The sequence below is a fragment of the Poeciliopsis prolifica genome, unplaced genomic scaffold, assembly GCF_027474105.1.
Source record: "Poeciliopsis prolifica strain line A6 unplaced genomic scaffold, Auburn_PproV2 SCAFFOLD035, whole genome shotgun sequence".
Lineage (NCBI taxonomy): Eukaryota > Metazoa > Chordata > Actinopteri > Cyprinodontiformes > Poeciliidae > Poeciliopsis > Poeciliopsis prolifica.
In genome coordinates, this window is record NW_026562410.1 from 6035351 (window position 1) to 6052001 (window position 16651).

Consider the following 16651-nt stretch of genomic DNA (forward strand, 5'->3'; position numbering starts at 1 on the left):
AAAAGCAGAACTTGTGACTTTTGTTGGTTGTTGTGTGTGCATGCAGTGGTTTATGTGAACATTTAGTGGTTTCGTGCCCACTGCAGGCTCAGAAGATAACAGTCTGCAGTAGAGTCTTGACGTGCTGACTTCTCTGTCTCTCAAAAACATTTGATTCATAAAAATAAAACACAAGAGCTTCTCCACACAAATGGGGACCACTTGGTTTGCAGTTTGGAGTGTTTGGATCTTCTTGCGGCAGGTACGAAGTTTTCTCTCCTTTAATTTTAACACTTCTCCATTTTTTTTTTTTAAGTGTCTCTGTTATTTTGTGTTTATAGGTGACAGTTAAAAGTAGTAAACATGTATGACATGCACAAAACAACGTTATTTACTATGTTTTGTTATTGAAAAATGTTACATTTCCATCAATGTAAGAAACCTAACTATTGAGGCATCACAGCTCGGACAGTTTCGCTACGTCTGGGTCTCAAACTGCGTTCCTCCAGGGCCGGTTTCCTTCACCTCTGCTTCAACACACCTGGCTCAAACATGCACTCATCAGCAGAACTTTGTAGAGCTGGACTGAATGCTAATGAGGCAGTTTGACCATTTAATTAAAGAATGTAGTACAAGGAACAAATGTAAAAGTTGCAGGGTTCTGGCCCTTTCTAAATGCAATTTGAAACAATCTGCTTAGTGCAGGACAGATCTTAACATGCTCTTATTAATGACATTGATTTTAGGGCGTATGAAATCAAACTGGAGTGAAAAAATTTTCAGCTCAAAATTTGCATATTGCATGATACTTCACTATTTTCTGTTGAACATTTTAACAGACAAATTGATCTACAAAACAATATTTATTACATTGTTGAAAAGTGGCGCAGTTGGTAGCACTGTTGCCTTGAGCAAGAAAGTCCTGGGTTCGATTCCCGGCCTGGGATCTTTCTGCACAGAGTTTGCAGAAAGACGTGACTGTCGGGTAAATTGGTCTCTCTAAATTCTCCCGAGGTGTGTGTGTGTGTTTGTCCTGTTTATTTCTGCGTTGCTGTATCTCGCCTCTCACCAGCAACTCCCGGCCTCATTAGGGACAGAAAATGGATGGATGGAGTGAAAAATGTGAAATTTCCAACAATGTAAAAACTGTTGAGACCATATAATAGAAATTAGCCGTTAAAATAAACATATTTCTTCTCCTCTTCTAGACTGCAGCTGCAGAGGAATCACCATCTCAGCCTGGATTTGAGTCAGAGATGTTAATATTAAAAGTGAGCAAAAAAGCCTTGGAAACTGGCACAGACAATCATCATATTGGAGACAGTGTGAGTGTCTTTTCTTTCATTTTTTATTTTTACATCATGTGACACACACATTTAATGAATATTAGCCAAACAAACAGACAATATAGTGGACTAAAAAGCAGCGTTGTGAACTGTTTCTCATCATCATAGTAACAAGATTATGAGATTATTTTGATACTCGTCTTCAGGGGCCCTTGAGGGCCAGATTGCACCCTGGTTTCATCATTCACCAGACCTTCACAGTCGGTTCAGTCATTTACAGACAGAATATTTGTTTCCTTAGGATCCAGCTGGTCCTCAGATCCCCGTCCTGGATTTCACTAAATCCAGTCCAGGACTGAAGAGGAGGAAGAGAGACTGGGTTGGGGTTGGGGTTTGGGTTCAGGGTCAAAGGTCAGGGACCCAGAAGGTTCCAGGTCCCCTTCCTTCAGCCCCTCTCCCTCTTCCCCTCCCCCAGGATGCACGGGCACGTCCTGCCAGGAGTCCCCACGCGGAGCCTACCTCTCATTCAGACCCTTGGGGATCTGTGTGTCCAGCCTGTGGATCCACAGTCTTTCAGCCCTTCTCCTCTGGGCTGAGGACCAGGCTGGGTCGCATTCCAGCACCAGGGCCGAAAGTGCATCCCAGCCGTGGCGTATAAAGTGCTGCACTAAGGGTACATGAGTCCTTTTTTCTTTTGAATATTATATCTATGCTGGGTGAAACGGGTAAGGAGGCTGTTGCCCGTTTCACCCACATACTGGATCTTACAGATTTGACATGTTATTAAATAAACACAATTTTTTGATTTGGGGTTTCCTGATGGGTCTAATTTGAAAATTGTGTTTTTGAGTCTGTTTTGTACCCAGTGCAGCTGTTTAAAGAATTCGCTCTGACCCCTGACCTTTGGTGCATTCAAAGGTCGGACCTCAGCACGGACGAGGAAATCCCTCAGGTTCTTGTTTCTTTTGTAGGCCGCGATTATTCTGTAATTTTGCAGCAAAGAGGTGTCTGATTGGAATTTGGTGAATTCTGCTTGATGTTATGCACAAAACTGTCCTGCTGAGGAGGAGAATGTAGTGATCAGAGGAACCATTGGTGATGAATCGGGGGGTCTGGACTCAAGGAAGTTCTTCCTGCATGCTCTCAGGAAAGATCTGGAATATCCTCTCTTACTTAAAGCAGAAAACAGAATCCTAGTTGCCTCCTTAAAGTCTGTTTTCTGTGAACAAATTCTGAAATCTGAGGAGCTGTGATTTGATTAGGCCAGCATAAGTGTGCCTTGGATGATAGCTGGTTTTAAATAGCAGAGCATGTGTGTCTGTGGGTTTGAAGAAAACTTTAATCTCTAATTTATGTGTTGTGTCAAAGTTTTCTCCTTTATATGTGGTTGTGTCCAGGAAGTCGACCGCTTTAACGCTGGTAGTGACTTTACTGTGATAGATGGATTGTATGTGTTCAGGTGCTGGAGGAATTCCTGGAATTCGGCTTCAGAATGTGTCCAGACCCCCCAGATGTCATCCAGGTACCGGTAGTAATGCAGGGGTGTTTTCCTGCATGTACTAAGGGCCCCGGCCTCCCACTGAGCCATGAAGATGTTTGCATAAGCTGGTGCAAACTTCTTCCCCATGGCCGTGGCCTTGATTTGGAGAAAGAATTGGCCATCGAATATAAAGTCATTCCTCTTTAAATTAATTTCTAATAATTTGATGAGTTCTCGATCTGGTCTCCTCGAATCTGGATATTTCAAAAAAATGTTTTTAATGCAGCCAATTCCTTCATCTATGTCAATGTTAGTGTACAAACTGTCAATATCAATAGTAAATAGAATAGAGTCCTGAGGTAGAGAGATTAATTAAATTTTTTCCACAAAATCGTAGGTGTCCTTAATATAACTTTGGTGCCGAATTGATGAGGGGTATAGGTAGCGATCGATAAACTCTGCTGTGCGGTAGGTTTCGCTACCGCAGTCAGAGACGATCGGCCTGCCAGGAGGGATCTCGTGCGGCAAGCTCCACTTTTCAGGCTCCTTGTGGATTTTGGGGAGCAGGTAAAACCTCCTGGCTCTCGGCTCAGGGGCGCCGCTCAGGTAAGTTTTTTGTTTCGAATTGATAAATTTCTTTTTGTGTAGGTCTTCTAAAATTTTGGTTACAAGGGGGGCCGTATCGGTGTAAATTGGGGCGTCTAATTTTTTGTAATATGTTTGGTTGTTCAATTGTTTGTATCCCTCCCACAGGTATTGCTCCCTGTCCATGATGACTATGGAGCTGCCCTTATCAGCAGGTTTGATTATGATGTTCTTGTTCGAGATTAGTTCTTTTAGTGCCCAGTTTCAGCCGAATTCAAATTTGGTTTAGTTTTAATAAATTTAAATTTGTTATCCAAATAGTCTAGATCTTGGGAAATTAATTTGCCCACCTCAGGAGGAAGAGCGGCGATTGGAGGGGACCAGTCGGACTCCGGCATGAAAGGCAAATGGGTAATATTAACATTATCAACATCATCTTTATAATAAATGGCCAATTTCAGTCTCCTGTGGTATTTTTGCAGGTCAAAACGCATTTGCATCTTGACCTGCTTCAGACTGTCGACCTGTGTGGGGATGAAGGTCAAGCCCTTGGTAAGAAGGGAGCACTGTGCATCACTGAGGGTGAAAGACTTAGACAGATTACATACATTATATATACAAGTTTACAGTGCCCCTCCTTCCCAGGCAGGCTAGTGGGGCTCTCTAATTTAACCACTGGGCCCAGTGGTTCAGCATCTTAGCCGCGGTGGACGGGGTCCAGTGGACGTTGTCCCGGCAACACTGAAGTCCCGCCTGTTCAGCGCGGGGATGTAGCGGCTAAGCTGCGCTATATTCCTATTAAGGAGAGCTAAGGTCACCTGCTGGTATGGAGGAAGAGCCAGGGAGAAGTTCACGGCGGGGACAAAGATCTCCGCCTGTGGACACTTCTCCCTGGCTGCTTCCAGGGCATTCTCCATCTCCTGCACAATCCTCTCCCTGTCAACCTGGGACCTGTGGTTGATCCCCACCGAGAGGATCAACCGTTCCACCTGCTGGAACACCGGAGCCTTGTTAAAAAGGTGAGTCAGGTGCCCCCCACTTGGCCCCAGGGAAACTCACGACCTGCAGGTCCGGGTTGCTGAAGGGCGGGAACCTGCCCACATTCGAGTCCCCCAGGACCACATACTTTTACTTTAGGTCGAGTGACCAGTTCACCTTTTTATTTAAGGTCCCCACCTGGTGGGACGCACAGGTTACCGGCGGTGGAGGAGGAGGCGGTGGAGGAGGAGGCGGTGGAGGAGGAGGCGGTGGAGGAGGAGGCGGTGGAGGAGGAGGCGGTGGAGGCTTTGAGCAGCCTGTGTAGCGCTCTGACCTTGGTGGTGAAGAGCGGGTCCTCAAACTGCTGGTAGCCGCTGCGTTCCTGTCCTCCTCGCTGCGCTCCAGGCGCTAGCCGCTGCCGCTGACCGCGCTGCCGCTGCTGACCGCTCTGCCGCTGCTGCTGCTGGCCGCGTCCTCGGCGTGGTGCTGCGCCCTGGTTCCAGCCGCGGGGTGTGGTTGGCGGTTCTGGTGGTGATGGACCGGTGGAGGACGGGGATGCCTGTTGTCGGAGGATCTATTATAGCGTCACCGGTCCTGGAGCAGATCAGCCTCCTATTGGTCTTTTCACCATGGACAGAGACACTGGTCGTCTGTATGTCACACAGGAACTGGACAGAGAGAAACAGGACAAGTACCTGGTCAGTGTTTTCTCTGCTATCTGTTGGGTGCCTCATCCACACCAGTCCTGTTTCGCCACCGTAATAGAACTAGAAAGTCCAGTTGGTTTGGGATCGTGTGAATGTGCAGTCAAACTCTGATGCAGACCAAAAAAAAAAGGAGAAATCAAGAGCCCAGAAACCTCAGACTCAGTTCTGATGAAGTGAACTCTGGTACAGTTTGAATTCACATGTGAATGCCAACCGGACCGGAGGCCTCTCAAAAAACAGGAAGCAGAGTGTAGCGCAGAGTATTCTGGGTAAACACAACTAAAATAGTTGAAACTAGTAATAGTTATTTTCATGATTTCATCATCAAATAGTTTCATTATTTGGTTCATGTATTAGAAGATCTTTTCCAAAAACAAAATAGAAATCCTCCAAGCATTAAAATCTGACGCTGCTCCATTTTTGTGAAGAAGGAAGTTGAGCTCAGCGTCTTCTTCAGAGGTTTTTATGTTGGCTGTAAAGAGGATTCAGTAACTCAATCTGTCACAGAATACTTCACTGTAATTATTGAAAACTTTTTAGAATATTAAGTAATTTTAAAACCTACACAGAAATGTATTCAGTAAAAACCAAATTATTTTTCATCATTATGAAAGAAGAAAGACACAATATAATTGTTCTGGTGATTAAAAAAATGGCATCATGTTACAGCTCACAGTCCATGTTACTGCAGAGGAAGGTGCAACTGCAGAGGAGCCAATGGAAATTAAAATCAATGTAATTGACCAGAATGACAACAAACCTGTTTTCAGTCAGTCCATCTATGAGGGAGAAGTTCCAGAGGCGTCACTAATAGGTAAAATCACACACATTAACGTCTTTGTTCACATGTGTAGATATAAGTGCATTAATGTAATCTTATTTATATATTTGCAACTTTTAGCCTTTGTGACCTGAATCAGCTGCAGACCGAGGAGGAAACTGAGGCTGAATGACCTCCTCAGTCTGCAGTCACGTTCTCGGTCTTTGTTCAGCAGATGAACTCGTTGTGCCTCAGCCACAAGGAGACCGTTTCAGATTTATCCGCAAGTTTTTTTGTTTTATTCTGTTGTCCACACGGATTCGGCTTTTTGAGAGACCAGAAGAGATCATTTCTGAAAGAGGGTTCCAGAGTGGATCGGTTTCATATTTCAGTGTATACATGTGAGCTGAGACTTTTTTTTTTTTTTTTAACTATGACTGCTGAAGGGCTGCACAGTGGCGCAGTTGCCTTGCAGCAAGAAGGTCCTGGGTTCGATTCCCGGCCCGGGGTCTTTCTGCAGGGAGTTTGCATGTTCTCCCTGTGCATGCTGGGTTCTCTCCTGGTTCTCCGGCTTCCTCCCACAGTCCAAAAACATGACTGTCAGGTTAATTGGTCTTCCCAAATTCTCCCTAGGTGTGAGTGTGTGTGTGCATGGTTGTTTGTCTCTCTGTGTTGCCCTGTGACAGACTGGTGACCTGTCCAGGGTGAACCCCGCTTCTCGCCCGGAACGCAGCTGGAGAGGCACCAGCACCTCCCGACCCCGATAGGGAGAAGGGGGACGGAAAATGGATGGATTGCTGTAGTTCTCTTTGGATCCCACAATGAGCTCACTTTTATGAGTAACATGGTGACGTTCAGTGTTCTTTTTTTTTTGTCATTCTGTGACAGTGTTAGAGCGCCACCGATTGGCTTGGCATACACTCTATGGTGTATGCTACACACTTTTTCTCTCTCTCTCTCTCTTTTTTTTTTTTTTTTTACAAAACTTCTCACACTGATTGTGGCAAGCAACAAGATAGTTGGCAGTTGGACAGAGGCCTTGGTTCTGGTTCTGGTCTGCATACCCAGAACCAAACATGGAGAAGCAGCATTCAGCTTCTATGCAACACAAATCTGGAACAAACTTCCAGAAAACTGCAAAACAGCTGAAACACTGAGTTCCTTTAAATCGAAGACAATTTATTTAGAGATAAATATTCATTAATGTGCAATTTTAGCCTTTCCAACTTTTCTTTGTTTTCCCGCATTATATCACTGAAGTGTATTTTTATCTAAACCATGTAAAGCTCTTTGAATTGTCTTGTAGCTGAATTGTGCTACAAAGCTAATCCTGCCTCACCTATCAAACTCAGCAACAATTTAAATACAAATAGAAAATCTGCCATCATCTCAGTTGATGTCACTGTGATGACTTTTAGTGATTTATCAAAATTTAGAAAGACCTTTGACCTGAGTTTTAATGGAACTTGGAATCATCAGCTAGACAAGAAGAGCTTCTCAGCTCAGCCTCATTGTTAAATCTCTGTTGATAAACTGATGTCTCTGCTCTCACTGACCTGCTTCGTGTTTCCTCTTGATTAGGTTTTAAGGTGATTCAGGTCGTGGCCACAGATGCTGATGCACCAAATACTGACAACTCTGATATCAGGTACTTTATAATGAGCCAGAGCCCAGAGCAGCCCAGTCCCAACATGTTTACCATCAACCCATCAACTGGAGACATCATAGTTAAAGAAGCTGGACTGGACAGAGAGGTGGGAATTCAGTTAATCAATGAATCAATCAACTACATCTCTATAGCACATTTCAAAGACTGTTAGGGTAGTCTGAGTGTCTCACTAAGTCCTCACGGTCAGATTTCCATGGAGCTTTACATTTTGGTCGGAATTCAACCTTCATGTGGAGAATAATTTAATTCACTAAATAAGTTTGAGGCAAGTTTTATAAAACTCACTTCAGATTATTTCTCCCAACATGTGATGCAGTGATCAGCCAACTGATCCATCAAAGTTGCTCTGGACTTAATTTGTCGCTCGGAGGCAAAGTTGTTGATTCAAGTCCATGTTTGTTACAACAGAAAATCCCTCGATACAAACTGAAAGTAAAGGCAGCCGACATGTACGGACAAGGTAAGACTGGATTTGCCGAAGTGATCATCAAGGTGACGGACAGCAACAATCACGCTCCGGTCTTTACAGAACCTTCTGTAAGTAGAACACGTGACTACTTTTATTAATCTGCTGATTATATTTAAATCTGTTTATCAGAATCGATTTGTGCAGTAGGTGACCAGTAAAGCAGTAGATCACCCTGAATGCTATTGGCGTGTCCATGAAATGAAAAACAAATCACAAACTGATAATAGATGATCATACAATGACCGTGTGGAACTTTTTCTGGGTGACGTCTGCATCTTGTGTCTCAGTACACGGCCACAGTTAAAGAGAATGAAGTAGACGCTCTAGTTGTTAAGCTGTCGGTGACAGACGGGGATGAGCCTCATACTGCAGCCTGGAAGGCAAAGTTCAGCATTATTGATGGAGATCCACAAAACCTTTTTACTGTGGAAACAGGAACAAACAAACAGGAAGGAATCATCACTACTACTAAGGTAGGAGGACCAGCAGGTTCTCACTGCTGGAGCATAAATAATAAATGTGATTCTTTATTGCACTGTTTTTAATAAAGGGACATTTTTATAAACATAGCATAGTTAAGTGATTGTACTGCTAATGTCTGATCAGTTGATCTGAGATGATTTTTCTTTTACTAAACCAGAGTCTGGACTTTGAGAGATCCAGTAAGCACACTCTACTGGTCAGAGTGGTGAACGAGGCTCCTTTTGCTCTTGTTTCATTGGTCACTTCCACTGCCACAGTGGTGGTGACTGTGTTGGATGTCAACGAACATCCCATCTTTGAACCAGTAGAGCGGCGTGTGTCTAAAAGGGAGGATCTTGCCGTGAACAGCGTTGTGGTGAGGTACACAGCTTCTTTGACTTTGCGTTCAAACAAAGGGTCAGGTAAGAAAATCCTCCAACTTGAAGAGTCACTGCATAAATTACCTTTCATTTATGCTGTACTTCTGAACCAAGTTTGTTTTCCCACTGGTAATTAATCAGGCAGGAAACATTACTATAGATGGATGTGTTTTTGTTTTGTTTTGTCATACTGCTTATAAAGTCTGGCTTTGTCTTATCATTTATATACATTTTTGTCCTTGATGTCCAGGTATAAAATACTCAATGACCCAGCTGGCTGGCTTGGCATTGATCATGAGACTGGTGTGATAACAGTGAGAAACCAGATGGACAGAGAATCCAGCTTTGTTAAGGAAGACAAATACACAGCTCTGATTGGTGCTTATGATGATGGTGGGTGTGACCGTTAACGGTCTTCATGGTTTTGGAAGAACTCTTCATAAATCATGGTGGAAGTTAAAAGGAATTTAATTTAATGGTTTGAGCTAAATTTCAATTCAGTTCAAATTCAAAAATTAGAGAGATGTTGGAGTTGGGGATATAAACCCTGCAGCCTTGACTCAGTAAAACACATCACACACTGTATTACCTATTCCCTTTCCGAGTCCTTGTCAGGGCTTGAAGCTCATCCACTTCGGCCTCCTTTTCAACTCCTCTGGGATTTCTGGCTTCAGCTATGGTATTATTTCAGCTTTTCAGATGTTAGACAGTTGTTCCCTGTTGTAAACCACTTTATCACAATGGTTGTGTATCAAAACTAGAATTGCAAAGTATAAAAGAAATTCTTTCCAAAATCAGTTCAACTACACAGCACCCAAAACAAAAACGAAGCTGTTGAACAAAAAAAAGCAACTTTCCCCAAAAAGGCTGGAATGAAAGTTTGAAAAGGGAAAAAATCTCTGTGAAAGTACACAACTACAATTCCAGGATTTACTCAAAAATTCAATTCTAGAATTGACTTGAAAAGAGTTCTTTACAATATTTCTCTTGAAGAGATTTTGAACTCCTTCCTCAGAGGATCATTGAAGGTGTCGACATGCTTCACTGCTGTTTGCCTGTCATGCCTCCAGATCCGATCCCAGCGACAGGAACTGGAACTCTGATCATTGAACTTGAGGATGTCAACGACAACGCCCCTTTATTGAAGAACGTTCTATTACAGTGTGTACCCCCGTTAGGAGATCAACATTTCTTAGGCCTGGTTGTTGTGTAGAGTTCTGTGTTTGAAAATATTATTAGTATCGAACTGAATTTAAATCCATTTGGTTTGTTCAGGTGTGCAACAAGAAACCAGCTCCTCGGCTGCTGACTGTGACAGATAAAGATGGACCAGGCTTTACTTCTCCGTACAGCGTGAGCTTACATGACTCTGCTAAGGCCGACTGGATCGCGAGGATGAACGACGCCAGTATGTATCCGAGATAAACCCAACTCATCGTGATTCAGTCCACAAGCATCACCAACAAATGGAGGAATCTGCATTTAGAGGCAGAACAGACTAACCACTATATTTATATGTATTATATTTGCTGAAACTACAGTGTAATCGAAGTGGAAACGGATGATCGAGCATTTTTGCTTATCATCTCTCATTCTTTGATGCTACCCAGTTTGCTGCTGTTCTTGCCAGAACTTTAAGTTCTGGCAAGAACAGCGCCTAAGTTGTTCAAGTGAAGAAGAAGTGTCACCTAAGTTGTTCAAGTGAAGAAGAAGTGTCACCTAAGTTGTTCAAGTGAACAACTTGAACAACTTAAGTGTCACCTAAGTTGTTCAAGTGAAGAAGAATGAGAAATCGAAACTTGATTGAACGTCTGATAAATGATTTTATTTTTTTGTTCTCTTGCTTGCAGGAACAGAGATTATTCTGACTTCGAACCGTGAGCTAGAGGAGAGAGATTACACTGTAGCCATGACTGTTTCAGACACCTCTGGTCTGTCTCAGGTCAGCAAGGTCACAGCTACAGTGAGTGACTGCACTGGAGAAGTAGTGACCCGGCAGGAGAAATACTGTCGGTGGCTCCAACCAGTCAGTCATCCTGGGAATACTGAAAGGCATCCTCATGCTGCTGTTCAGTGAGTTTGAATCTGGTTAAGCTTCTGTTCAAAGCTGTTTGAGGAACAGCTTTGAATTCAAGAGACCAAGAACCATTTTAAACTGAGAATCTGGAAACTAGTATGTTGCATGATTATCATAAAAACACAAGACAAACACTGATGTCTATGAAGTTGGACATGTAAATAATTTACAATCAACAAAGTTCACTACACAAGTGCATGCTTCAGATAAAACTAATATTACAATGATTTTATTCATATTCAACACTAAATTTTCCAGTAGCAGCCTCTAAATGATCCAACCCCTAAGATAGAACCCTCTTTAGAGAACACATTAGGCTGGTGTGGAATAAATGGGTCCATTGCATCTTGCTCACCATCTCTACCACAAAACATGACACCGACACTTTGTTCACATCTGACGAATGGGGCTGCTAAACATTATGACAGCACATGACAGAAGCATGTGATAGTGAATATAGAAACACTGAGAAAACTCACATCAATCTGTGATTGCGTAGCACAAAGAGCGTGGTAATTGATCCTTTTGAGCAAGATTAATGTGAGAAACTTGTGTGATCATAGGATGAGGCTTTAGGGGATAAGAAGCTTCTTGCTCCATCAGGGCAATAGAATTTACAACACCATCATCCGCAGTGATTATGAGTCTTCTCTTCATTTAGTGCTGGGGCTGCCGTTCTTTCTGTTTGTGAGGCGAAGAAAAGCAGCAGAGGAACCTGTTGAATTCAACCATCTCCACGTCAAAGACAAGTTTGAGGAAGAGATGATGGACGACAGAGAGAACATTCAGGTGAACAGGGACAAAGGCTGATTCTGCTCAGACATTCATACGGTTCAGTTAAAACTTCAGACTGAAATTGTTCTTGCCAGTTTATTCTTGGCTTCTACTTGTTTGAGTCGAGCTAATTATTTTTTTTTTAGCGTAACAGACTTGATTAAGGTTCACAGATGGAGACATTTACCAAATCTTGAAATGGTTGACTTTGCCTGAATTCACAAAACATGATTTATGTCACTATGTCATAAACAGTTTCCCCTTGAACCAGAGCAGCCTTAAAAACGTGCAGAAGACGAGATGCTAACCAGTTTTGCCCGTACATGCTAGGCTACACGACGGTGGAGCATCGTTTCCATGTTCACTGATGATTAGTACCTTTGCCATAATGCAATATTTGATATATTTATAATCACACTTACCTATAAAATATATGAAGGTTAATCTTCTTACCTGGCGGATACACAGAGGGCTGATAGTAATTATGATTGATGGCTGCTGTCCATTGCTGCCATGTCTTTCCTCATTGAAAGTTATACAACATGTTTGTATAACTTCTTACCGGTTTGTGCTGCCGACCGCGCAGCATCCTGTGATCATTTCACTGCGAAATCAACTAATTAAAAGCGACATCAGGGTGCCATATGTAAATTTGACAGGAGCGCGTAGGTTATTTGGATGTCCATCATGGCGGAAGAGGCTGAATTTCAAAGAGTGACGTCACGTGCAGAAGGTCGATAAGTGTTGTTCTGGACTCGTAAAAGCACAATTGAATACATTAAACAAATATTTTTTCTACAAATTCAATTTCACAATTACAATCAACATATGCCGTTTTAATAACGCCACCAAAATAAGGTGCATGAATGCGTTGAACGCTTTAAAAAAAACAACAACTTGTTTATATGTTTATTTTTCTTGTACTCATTTTTCCCTTCTTTTCTTCCTCACATCCTGCTGGCGTTTGACTGTAAGGGAGGCGGTTCTGACGCGCAAGACCCGGAATATGACTATCTGAATGAAGAGGTTCCCGTTTAAGAAACTGCCTGATACTAAAGAGGAGAACAGAATGAAGTCATATTGTACATGTTTGGTGAATTTGAATATTAATGAGAATTTTTTCAATGTCTGCTTTCAGTTTAATCACCTTTGTTCTACATTAGTTGTTGCTGAAAGATAAAATAAGTTTTTATTTTGGAGTTTTTTGTTTGCCTTTTGGACAGAAATGACATGTGAAAGATGACATTTATATTTTTGTTTTCCAATACAGAACTTACTGTATTTATTGAACACACGCCCTCATTGGCATCGAGATTCATCGGTGAAGTCTGTGCAAAACTTGAAAACTTATGGACATCTTTGGTATTCTACAATTCAGCCCAAAATTATTTACACACCTGTCAGATTTAGCTTAAGTAATCTTGAAAATTCACTAAGATGTTTTATTGTTTGTTTGTTTCGGAAGTAATATTATTAATTAACATTTCAACATATATTGTCGTTCTAGCAGTAAACTAGGAAAATTTTGTGAATGGAGCAAAAATTAGGGTGATGGTGAGGAGACCTTTCAACCTGGAAGGCTTGGGGTTCATTGCAACAAAACAGCGAAATACAGTAAAAAGAAATGCAAATACTGATCAGCAATATAAAAAGAGTTTGATTGCTGTTATCAAAATATGGATTCTATTAATTACTAAAGACAGTAAAATGTTTTGTTGACACCAACTTCCAGAAAAAAAATGAATTCAATTTTCGATCGTTGGTAAATAGAACAGATTACATTGTTTTATTTTCTGAAAATAAAACAATGTGATCATCATTTTGTTGAATGATGATCATAAACGTTCTGAATCAACCTGGAGTATGAATAATTATGGACTTAACTGTCGCTAGACCTTGGGAGCTCGCCAAAGATGCATCTCCCTAAGTTTGAAGAATTAACAGTAAATGTCTGTAAGATGTTGAACATTGAGATGTTTTACTGTTTTGCTCAATTGTAATGCAATAATTTCTGTAAATATCCTTTTGGTGTTGGTAGTTGTCGTTTCGCATATTTTTTAAAATACTTTTTCTTTTAACTCTGGTTTGAGCTCACAGCAGCAAGAGAATATGCTTTATTCCAAAAATGTCTTTTTAACGTTATGAGCTCAGAAAGCAAAATATCAGTTTATTGTCCGCTAAGGGAAATTTTTCTTGAAGCAAGGTGATAAAAAGATCATTTAAACACACACAGAAACAATCACACAACAACACTGCAAAATAGAAACAGTTCTAAGAAACATCAGTTCTGATATGAATAAAACAGACTAAACAACAATTAGTGTGTCAACACTCTAATTGTCCAGAAAACAGAAGTGGTTTTGAAATATTATTTATCTGCTTAAACACAGGAAACTTATGGTAGGTAAAATTTTTCAAAATAAAAATCAGATCATACTTCATTTCAATTTGTGACCAGAAAAAAGCTCGTCTCTTAGCAAGAGCTTAACAAATACTGTTATTTTTGGAAAAAAACATAATTTTGCCGCTTTTGAAGTGTCTCAACACTCCATTGATTAATAAAACATAAGAGTTTTTGAAAGAGACAAGAAACTTAAAGAAGGTAAATTTTATAAAAATAAAACTCAGGTCTTTACTTCATTTCAATTCGATACTAGAAAAAAAGTTAGTCTCTTAACAACAGCTTAACAAATCTTGTTATTTTTGGAAAAAAACATAATAATTCTGCCAATCTTTTGAAGTGTGTCAACACTCATTAGATTAATGAAACATAAGTGTTGTTGAAATATTATTCATCTACTTAGACACAAGAAACTTGTAGTAGGTAAATGTTATAAAAATAAAAATCAGGTCATTACTTCGTTTCAATTTGTTACCAGAAAAAAGATTGTGTCTCAGCAACAGCTTAACAAATATTATTTTTTGGAAAAACAGTAATTCTGCCTCTCTTTTTAAAGTGTCTCAACACTCTAATTGTTCATAAAACATAAGTGTTTTTCAAAAGAGATAAGAAACTTAAAGTAGGTATAACCAGGTGAAAAAATGGGTACCTGTCAAATGTATTTTAAAGGCATGTTTTTGTTTCACCGACTGGTTGTTATTCTTGTTTTTGCCAGCATGTGGTGCTGTTGTTACAGAGAGGTCTAAAATGACCGGAAATTAAAAAAAAACTCATTCATGTATCGTGGCACTAAAATCCAAACAGAAGAGAAGGACATTTTGTGCACCGAGACCGGTTGGAGGAAGGTGACTATATGGCCACCTGACCAGAAGATCCGAGTTCTCAATGCCACTGCCGTTTGTTTTTACCCGTTGTTAGAGTTTAGCTCTGTGAAGCTACGGCCGCCATTTTCACTGAAGCTAACCGTGATTGAATACGGGTCATGTTTTTTCAGCATATATATATAATATATATATATATATATATATATATATATATAATATATATATATATATATATATACACTGAGCAATAGAGGCCCAGATCTACCACACCAGACAAGACCCAAGGTGTAGGTTGTGCAAGGAGGCCCCTGAGACAGTCCAGCACATCACAGCAGGGTGCAAGATACTGGCAGGGAAAGCGTACATGGAACGACATAACCAAGTGGCAGGCATAGTGTACAGAAACATCTGTGCAGAATATGGACTGGAAACCCCGAGATCAAAGTGGGAAACACCCCAAAGGTGGTGGAGAACGCCAGAGCTAAGATCCTGTGGGACTTCCAGATCCAGACAGACAAAATGGTAATGGCGAACCAACCAGACATTGTCGTAGTGGATAAATAACAGAGGAAAGCCGTTGTGGTAGATGTAGCAATACCAAGTGATTGCAACATCAGGAAAAAGGAGCACGAGAAACTGGAGAAATACCAGGGCCTCAGGGAAGAACTGGAGAGGGCCTGGAAGGTGAAGACCACAGTGGTGCCTGTGGTCATCGGGGCCCGGGGCAGTAACCCCCAAACTGGAGCAGTGGCTACAACAGATCCCAGGAACAACATCAGACATCTCAGTCCAGAAATGTGCAGTCCTTGGCACAGCCAAGATACTGCAGGACCCTCAAGCTCCCAGGCCTCTGGTAGAGGACCCGAGCTCAGAGGATAAAACCACCCGCGGTGGGTGAGAAGGGAATTTTATTTTTTATATATCTGCATTTGAGAGAGAGAAAACTATTCTTCTATATTCTATTTTTTTAAGCTCTGTGTGCATCATTACTCCTGGCTTCATAGGTAAATTTTATAAAAAATAAAACTCAGATCTTTAGTTCGTTTCAATTCGTGACAAGAAAAAAAGCTCGTCTCTTAGCAACAGCTTAACAAATATTATTTTTTGAAAAAAACATAGTAATTCTGCCGTTATTTTTAAAGTGTATCAACACTCTTAATTTTTCATAAAACAGAAGTGTCGTTGAAATATCATTTATCTACTTAGACACAAGAAACCTAAAGTTAGTAAATTTTCTAAAAATAAAAATCAGGTCTTTATTTCGTTTCAATTCGTGACCAGAAAACAAGCTTATGTCTAAGAAGCAGCTGAACGAACAGCTATTGTTATTTTTGGAAAAAACATAGTAATTCTGCCGCTCCTTTGAAATGTGTCAACACTCTATTGATTCTTAAAAGTATAAGTGTCTTTGAAAGACACAAGAAACTTGTAGTAGGTACATTTTCTAAAATAAAAATAAGATCTTTACTTCGTTTCAATTCGTTACCAGAAAAGAGCATCTCTCTTGGCAACGCTTAACAAAACTGTTTTTGAAATATTATTGATTTACTTAGACACAAGAAATGTATAGTAGATAATTTGATAAATTGACAAAAAAATATTTTTTAAAAGAACATAGTAATTCTGCCTGTCTTGGAGTGTCTCAACACTACATTGTTTCATAAAACATAAGTGTTGTTGAAAGATTATTTATCTACTTAGACACAAGAAACTTATAATAGGGTAAATCTTATAAAATAAAACTCAGGTCTTTGGTTCGTTTTCATTCGTTGCAAGAAAGAAAGCTCGTCTCTTAGCAACAGCTTAACAAAACATTGTTG

At 40.7% G+C, this 16651-nt stretch overlaps 1 long non-coding RNA gene and 1 pseudogene across 1 annotated transcript; both read left to right on the forward strand.

Annotated features, from left to right (window-relative positions):
- The first annotated feature begins 86 nt into the window (after nucleotides 1–86).
- On the forward strand, nucleotides 87–1645 carry LOC129374167 (uncharacterized). Its single transcript, XR_008607470.1, has 3 exons — nucleotides 87–241; nucleotides 1188–1304; nucleotides 1567–1645. It is a non-coding gene; the product is annotated as an uncharacterized LOC129374167 (long non-coding RNA).
- A 2219-nt stretch (nucleotides 1646–3864) lies between these two features.
- LOC129374094 (B-cadherin-like) lies at nucleotides 3865–12663 on the forward strand (annotated as a pseudogene).
- The last annotated feature ends 3988 nt before the right edge of the window (nucleotides 12664–16651 follow it).